We start from the raw sequence: 8,036 nt of genomic DNA, 5'->3' as shown, positions 1-8,036 counted from the left end.
CCCACTCATGAGGAAAGCTTTGGGAGTAAACCCTGAAGATAACTCTTGAGCTAGAGTCCCTAGAGCAGTTCCACATTGAGTTCAACACTGACCAGCAACTCCTGAGACGCGGCTGGTGCCAAACTGTATCAATCTCTTACATTCCTTTGGAGTCATTAGCTCCGTGGAGAGGGGAAACTTGCTGCATGGGCTACAGCTTGTTCTCCGTTTCGTATTGCCCTGGCTTGTGTATTACATAGACTGCTATGAAGAAGACCGCTCCAGAAGAAGGTGTACCCACCACCACATTCTGTAAGATGGCCCTTGTTCTGCTAGGTGTGTTTCGCTGAGCGCTGCAATGTCCACGTTATAGCGGGCTAGCTCTTTGATGACTAGTGTTGTTCTTCTTTCTGGTTTGACGGCCTTGGTGATGTCAAGCAGAGTTCGCACGTTCCACGTGCTAAGGTTGAGTACCTTAGTGGGATCCCCGCCAGCCACGGTGTGCTGGCCAGGGCAAGATGAAGCAGGCTATGTTTGAGGCACCTTTTCTAGCCCCTTCCTCTATGGAGGTGAGCAGAGCGATTCCTAAAGAGGACTGCTCAGACACCCAGGGGGCTGCCGAGCTCCACTGCTGCTTCATTCCCGCGGAGAACGACCCAGTGCCCTGGGCCACCTGTGTGCAGGTTTGTGACTACAGCTTCCAGTGTATCCACACCTGCTGCTTCGCCACTCGCCCATCGCCACAGGACTTGAAGACTTTTAGCGGAATGGGTTTGGATTAAAGTGAGGGAGAGTTGAGCAAATCGTCAGCCTCACTCGCTCGTAAACTTGCCAAGCTTCCAGAGGGCATCAACGATCACCTGATGACGCTTCGGCTCCCACTTGGCAATAAGAGGAGTGCAACGCTGATCAGCGCATATGCCCCAACGATGACCAACCCAGATGACATCAAAGATACGTTCTATGAAGAACTTGACACCCTCATAGCAGCAGTCCCACAGTCAGAGAAGCTTATTGTCCTCGGGGACTTTAACGCCAGAGTGGGGACAGATTACCAGACCTGGGAAGGGATTCTTGGAAGACATGGTATTGGCAAGTGTAACAGCAATGGCCTGCTGCTCCTCAAGACATGCGCTACGCATGACCTTGTCATCACCAACACCCTATTCCACCTCCCTACCCATAACAAGACATCTTGGATGCATCCACACTCTAGGCACTGGCATCTGATCGACTATATCATCACCAGAAAGAGGGACTGGCAAGACGTGAGAGTGACAAAGGCCATGTGTGGTGCCGACTGCTGGACGGATCACCGACTAATAGTGTCCAAGTTTAAACCGCATCCTGCCTGTGAGAAGACCCCAAGGTCAGAAGACTGCAAAGAGGCTCAATGTCTCCAAGCTGAAGAGCAGGGTAGTTGCAGAAGAATTTCATGAAGACCTAGATAGCAGGCTGCTTGACACACCCCAGGATGACCACACCAGCATTGAAGAGCAGTGGACGGCTTTCAGAGATGTAGTCTACTCTACCGCTCTCAAACACCTCGGACCAGCAATCCGTAGACATCAAGACTGGTTCGATGAGAACGACGAGGAGGTACAGGCACTGTTGTCAGAGAAACACCAACTGTTCGGAGCGCACCAGAACAATCCCACATCACAAGCAAAGATAGATGCCTTCGCCAGTGCAAGATGGAAAGTGCAGAAGAAACTCGATGAGATGCAGGATGTCTGGTTCAGCAATAAGGCCGATGAAATCCAGCGCTATGCAGACAGTCACGACACCAAGCGTTTCTACGACGCTTTGAAGGCTATGTATGGACCTCAATCCTCTGGCTCCTCCCCCCTCCTCAGTGCAGATGGGACTCGGCTGCTGACAGAGAAAAAGCAGATTTTGGAGAGATGGGCTGAACACTTCAACCAGGTCCTCAACCGCCCTGCCGAAATCAATGATGAGGCCATTGCTCGCCTACCTCAGGTGGAGATCAACCTGGATCTTGACAACCTCCCCACAGAAGAAGAAGTCAGAAAAGTCATCAGGCAACTTTCTTGTAGCAAAGCACCAGGATCAGATGCAATCCCTGCTGAAGTCTACAAAGCAGGAGGCCCATTCATGATGCAGAAGCTGACTGAGCTCTTCCAGTCTATGTGGAACGAAGGAAAGGTCCCGCAACAGTTGAAAGATGCCAACATAGTCCATATCTACAAGAGGAAAGGCAACAGCCAGTCTTGTGACAATCACCGAGGCATCTCCCTCCTGTCCATTGCTGGGAAGATCTTGGCTCGCGTCCTGCTTAATGGCCTTCTCCAACACCTTGAGCAAGGTCTCCTCCCAGAAAGCCAGTGTGGCTTCTGTGTAGAGCGTGGAACTGTTGATGTGATATTTGCTGCACGCCAACTCCAGGAAAAATATCAAGAGCAGCACAATGACCTCTTTATGACCTTCGTCGATCTGACCAAGGCATTTGATACGGTCAGCAGAGATGGCTTATGGAAGATAATGGAGAAGTTTGGCTGCCCTAGCAGGTTCATCACGATTGTTCGGCAGTTCCACGATGGCATGATGGTGAAAGTTTTGGATGATGGTGACGAGTCAGAAGCCTTCCCAGTAACGGTGTGAAGCAAGGATGCGTTCTCGCCCCTACACTCTTTAGCATGGTCTTCTCTGCTATGTTGACGGATGCCTTCCGCGATTGTCAGGATGGTATACATATCAGATACAGGACTGGCGGTGGGCTATTCAACCTCCGGCATCTACAGGCTGTTACAAAGGTAAAGGAGACCGTCGTCAGAGACCACTTATTCGCTGATGATTGCGCCCTCAACGCCAGCACAAAGCAGAAGATGCAGCGAGAAATGGACTGCCTCTCACGAGCCTGTGACAACTTCGGACTTACAATCAGCACCAAAAAGACCGAAGTTATGTACCAGCCTGCACCTGGAAAGGCCTACCAGGAAGCATACATCACAGTAAAGGGGCTGAAGCTACTGGCAGTCGACAGCTTTACTTATCTGGGCAGTACTCTATCACGAGCGGTAAAAATAGATGCAGAGATCAGCAACAGAATTGCCAAAGCCAGTGCCGCCTTTGGGAGACTCCATGAGAATGTATGGGAGCAGAGAGGACTCAGCCTTACCACCAAGCTGAAGGTCTACCGAGCAGTGGTTCTCACCACCCTCCTCTATGCCAGCGAGACCTGGACTGTCTACAGCAGACACGCTAAACAGCTCAACCACTTCCACTTGAGCTGCCTCCACAGACTTCTCCACATACAGTGGCAGGACAAAGTCCCAGACACGGAGGTCCTGGAGCGGGCTAGCACCCACAGCGTCTACACCCTCCTACAGAAAGCCCAAGCCAGATGGGCTGGCCATGTCATCAGGATGTCTGACAGTCGACTACCAAAACAGCTGCTGTATGGAGAGCTGAGCCAGGGCAAGCGCTCAGTTGGAGGGCAGAAGAAACGTTTCAAAGACTGCCTCAAAGTGTCCCTCAAAGACCTCAACAACAATCCCAGTAGCTGGGAATCGCTTGCTCTGGACCGCCCAACCTGGTGGAGCAGGACCACTAAAGGAGTGTATGCAGCAGAAATCAGTCACACCGCAGAGGCTCAGAGGAAACGCGCCGTGCGCAAGGCTCGAGCTACCTCCACTTCCACTGCAGCACCTACCCTCATGTGTCCCACATGTGGGCGAGCTTTCAGGGCCCAGATTGGCCTCACCAGTCACCTCCGGACCCACAGTCACAAACCCTCCACCTGACAGAAGTCGTGGTCGTCTTCGACTCCGAAGGACGAACAACAACAACAACAACATTACATAGACAGGTAGGATGCAGCATCCGTGGTTGACCACGACCAACAGAGGGCTTCATTAACTTTTCTTATCATTATTGCATCTGCAATTTTCTTTTACTGTTCTCATGATTAATGTTGCACAGGGAGACTATGTTATAATAAAACCTGTCATCCTGAGGTTATTGATTTATCAGGGGACACAGCTCTTGCAAAACTCCAGCACTAATGATATCGTGACATAGAAAATAACAGTTCATTATGCAACATCCTGTGTTCGATAAAATGCTTATCACATCTAGTCTTATCCTAGTTTTTATACACCAAGCCTGTTTGCAAGTCTGTTTTCAACCATCAGATGCAAAGTTGCTCTGGTAGTCTTGGAGCAAGTTTCCCTCACTTACTGCTGGAGTGATTATAGCCAGAATCAGAATCAGGTTTCATATCACTACAATATGTTGTGAACTTTGTTGTTTCGTGGCAGCAGTATAGTGCAATACATAATAACAGAAATTTTGATAAATTACAATTCTATAGATACATTTACTGAGGAGAGCCATCTGCATTACCACCGATGTGGCAGAGAGGGCCTCAAGGTGGCTGTGGCTCAAGAGAGGGGAGCCATGGAGTCATGTGTAGCTAGCCATCTGGACACAAGCTGGGGTCTGATCAGCCCCGGCTGGGTCACCTGGAGGAGGGTGTGTGATGTTGAAAGACCCGAAACACCCGATGATTCCAGGAACATCACTGATGATATGTCCAGAAGCATCAGTAGATGTATGCACACAGCGACAACACTATTTCAAATTATAGATATAAAATAAATAGTGCAAAAAAGAGAGCAAAAGAAAAGGAAAACAAGTAGTGAGGTATTGTGCATTACCCATTCAGAGATCTGGAGGCAGAGGGGAAGAAGTTGCTCGTGAAGCATTGAGTGTGTGTCTTCAGTCTCCTGCACCTCCTCCCTGATGGTAGTAAAGAGCAGAGGGCATGTCCTGGGTGATGGGGGGTCCTGAGTAATGGATGCCATCTTTTTGAGGCATCACCTTTAGAAAGTGTTCTGGATTCTGGGGAGGCCAGTGACCACGATGGTGCCGGCTGAGTGTACAACTTCTGCAGCTTTACCTGATCCTGTGTGGTGTCCCCTCTGGTGATGCAGCCAGTCAGAATGCTCTCCACAAAACATCTGTAGAAACGTACAGGAAGCAGCTTACACACTCTCCATTATTTTTTGCATCTATTTTTTTGCATCTATTAAAATGAGAAATATTAATTACTGCACTTAAGGAGAGGGATACAGATTGTATTGCAAATTCCAGAGCAACCACCTTAATATCAAATAGAGGATAAAGAGTAAAATTATGTATATATTTACTATTGATTTGTACTCCAGGGAGCACAAAGCGCAGTATCAAATATCGCTGTGATGATTGTATGCTCTAGTGTCAATTGTTTGGTGACAATAAAGTAATAAAGTATAAATTTGGAAAGCTTCTGAAAATTAGAAACGTTATTGTGAATGGTTGGCATGGATTTCACTTGGAAACTAACTGAATTCTTTGAAGTGATAGAAAAGAATAAGCAAGAGCTGCAGAAGAGATCTAATTTATCTAGGTGGATAATGGATTAATATATAATGCGATAGTAGGAAAAATCAACAGACAAGTCACAGAATGAATAGCAGATGGCTTAGAACATAGAACATATAGCACAGGAACAGTCCTTCAGCCCATAATGCTGTGCCAATCCATTTAAGTTAGTAATCAAACAGCTGAACTAACCGTCTCTGCCCAAACAATGTCCATATTCTTCCATTTTTCTCACATTCATGTGCTTGTCAAAATGCCTATTAAAAATGCCCTACCATTATTTGCCTCTACCAACACCACCCCAGGCACCCACCACTCTCTGTATAAGTAGCTTACCCCTCACATCCCCTTTGAAATTACCCACTTTCATCTTAAAAGCATGCCACACTTCAAAGCAACAGGCAGAAATCTGAGTTAAAGAGCAACTGTAGAAAGTGAGTGATGGCAGAAGGCAGGGTAGCACAACATTCCGTTATAATCATTCATTACTTGTTGATGACTTACATTTTGGAGTCAAAACTAAAGCCGTAAATTTGCAAATGGCAGCAAACAGAGGGGTAATAAATTTAATAAATTGCAAAGTGGACATCTACTGTAGTTGGTAAATGAATTGCATAACAGATGAACAATCGTATTTCAAGAAGAATGATAAGTTCACATATTACTGGGAACTAGGACTTCAAATGAAGTACAAAAACAAAGAGATCAGAGTATACATGCCTAGATCACTATTCAAAGCAGTGATAATTCAATTCTGTTAAATAAATGAAGCACTAGTGTTTTTTAGAAATCGTTAGAGTTGGAAACTGTGTCTGCATTGAATCCTTTGGTTATTCTAGTTTTCTGCCATATGAGGCATGAGGGTTGGTCAATTAATTGACCTCTGCAAGTTGCCTCTAGTGTGGGAAAAGGGAAAAGAAAAATGGAATTACCTATGGATTTATTGAGAATTCAGATGGCAGATTTCAGATGTGTCTGTACTAAAGGAAGCTAGCCTCTGGGTCACTTTTGGGCAAGGTGTAGCATGTGCTTAGCCCCCAACCCACCCCAATCAGGGTCACAAGAAACCATGAGAGCAAGTGGTGGGTGGCCATATATGCAGCTGGTGCACATCACAGGTCCTGGTTATGTGACCACTGATGCCAGGCGGACAATCTTTGAAGAGTATTGGTAATGGCTGGGGTCACCTATCTTGCATCGGTCATACAACATAACGCATGATGAAGATGATGATGGTTATTGAGTATACCTGCATAAACTGAATCTCAGGGTTGTATATGGTGACATATATGTACTTTGATAATAAATTTACTTTGAATTATTTGGCAGCATTCGTGGCCATTTCAGGGATTGCTTGGTGGGTGATATCTTTCAGGAGTTATCAGAGTAGCAGCCAATTAATATAAATAAGAACCTGACTTTAATCTTCAATGAATATATACAAATATCTGCAGAAAGGCATCTTGCAATGCAATATAAAAGATGGTTGTTTTGGGTATCTGATTCCCGAGCAAGGATGTTTATGATATGTTGTTCTTGCTAATTGTAATGTGCTCCCAATCCAAATATGAAATTCTACAGCACAAGCAAGGGTGAAAGACGACAGATAAAATTTACAAGGGAGTTGCCGGGACTGGATGACCTGAGTTATAAGGAAAGATTGAATAGTTTTGACTTTATTTCTTGGAACATAGAAGAATGAGGGGAGATTTGATGGAGGTATACAAAATTATGAGAGGTATAGATAGGGTAAATGCAAGCAGACTTTTTTCATGGAGGTTGGGTGGGAATACAGCCAGAGGTCATAGGTTAAGGGGTGAAAGTTTAAAGGGAACATGAGGGGAAACTTCTTCTCAGAGGGTGGTGAGAGTGTGGAACAAGCTACCAATGAACATGGTACATGCAAGCCTGATTTCAATGTTTAAGAGAAATTTGGATAGGTACATGGATAGCAGGAATATGACAGACAATGGTCCGGGTGCAGGACAATGGGGCTAGGTAGTTTAAATGGTTTGGCATGGACTAGATGGGCCAAAGGGCCTGTTTCTGTGTTGTACTTTTCTGTGACTCTATGACTCAAACCGGTGACCCCTGTTTCTATCCAAGGGGTCAGTGTGGACATGGTGGAGGATTGCCAATACCTGGGGATACGAATGGACAATAAACTGGACTGGTCAAAGAACACTGAGGCTGTCTACAAGAAGGGTCAGAGCCGTCTCTATTTCCTGAGGAGACTGAGGTCCTTTAACATCTGCCGGACAATGCTGAAGATGTTCTACGAATCTGTGGTGGCCAGTGCTATCATGTTTGCTGTTGTGTGCTGGGGCAGCAGGCTGAAGGTAGCAGACACCAACAGAATCAACAACTCATTCGTAAGGCCAGTGATGTTGTGGGGGTGGAACTGGACTCTCTGACGGTGGTGTCTGAAAAGAGGATGCTGTCCAAGTTGCATGCCATCTTGAACAATGTCTTCCATCCACTCCATAATATACTGGTTAGGCACAGGAGTACATTCAGCCAGAGACTCATTCCACCAAGATGCAACACTGAGCATCATAGGAAGTCATTCCTACCTGTGGCCATCAAACTTTACAACTCCTCCCTCAGAGTGTGAGACACCGTGAGCCAATAGGCTGGTCCTGGACTTATTTCCACTTGGAATAATTTACTTA

The sequence above is a fragment of the Hemitrygon akajei genome, chromosome 3, assembly GCF_048418815.1.
Source record: "Hemitrygon akajei chromosome 3, sHemAka1.3, whole genome shotgun sequence".
In the NCBI taxonomy this organism is placed as follows: Eukaryota; Metazoa; Chordata; class Chondrichthyes; order Myliobatiformes; family Dasyatidae; genus Hemitrygon; species Hemitrygon akajei.
The sequence above is the reverse complement of the archived record's forward strand: the minus strand, read 5'-3'. Positions refer to the sequence as shown.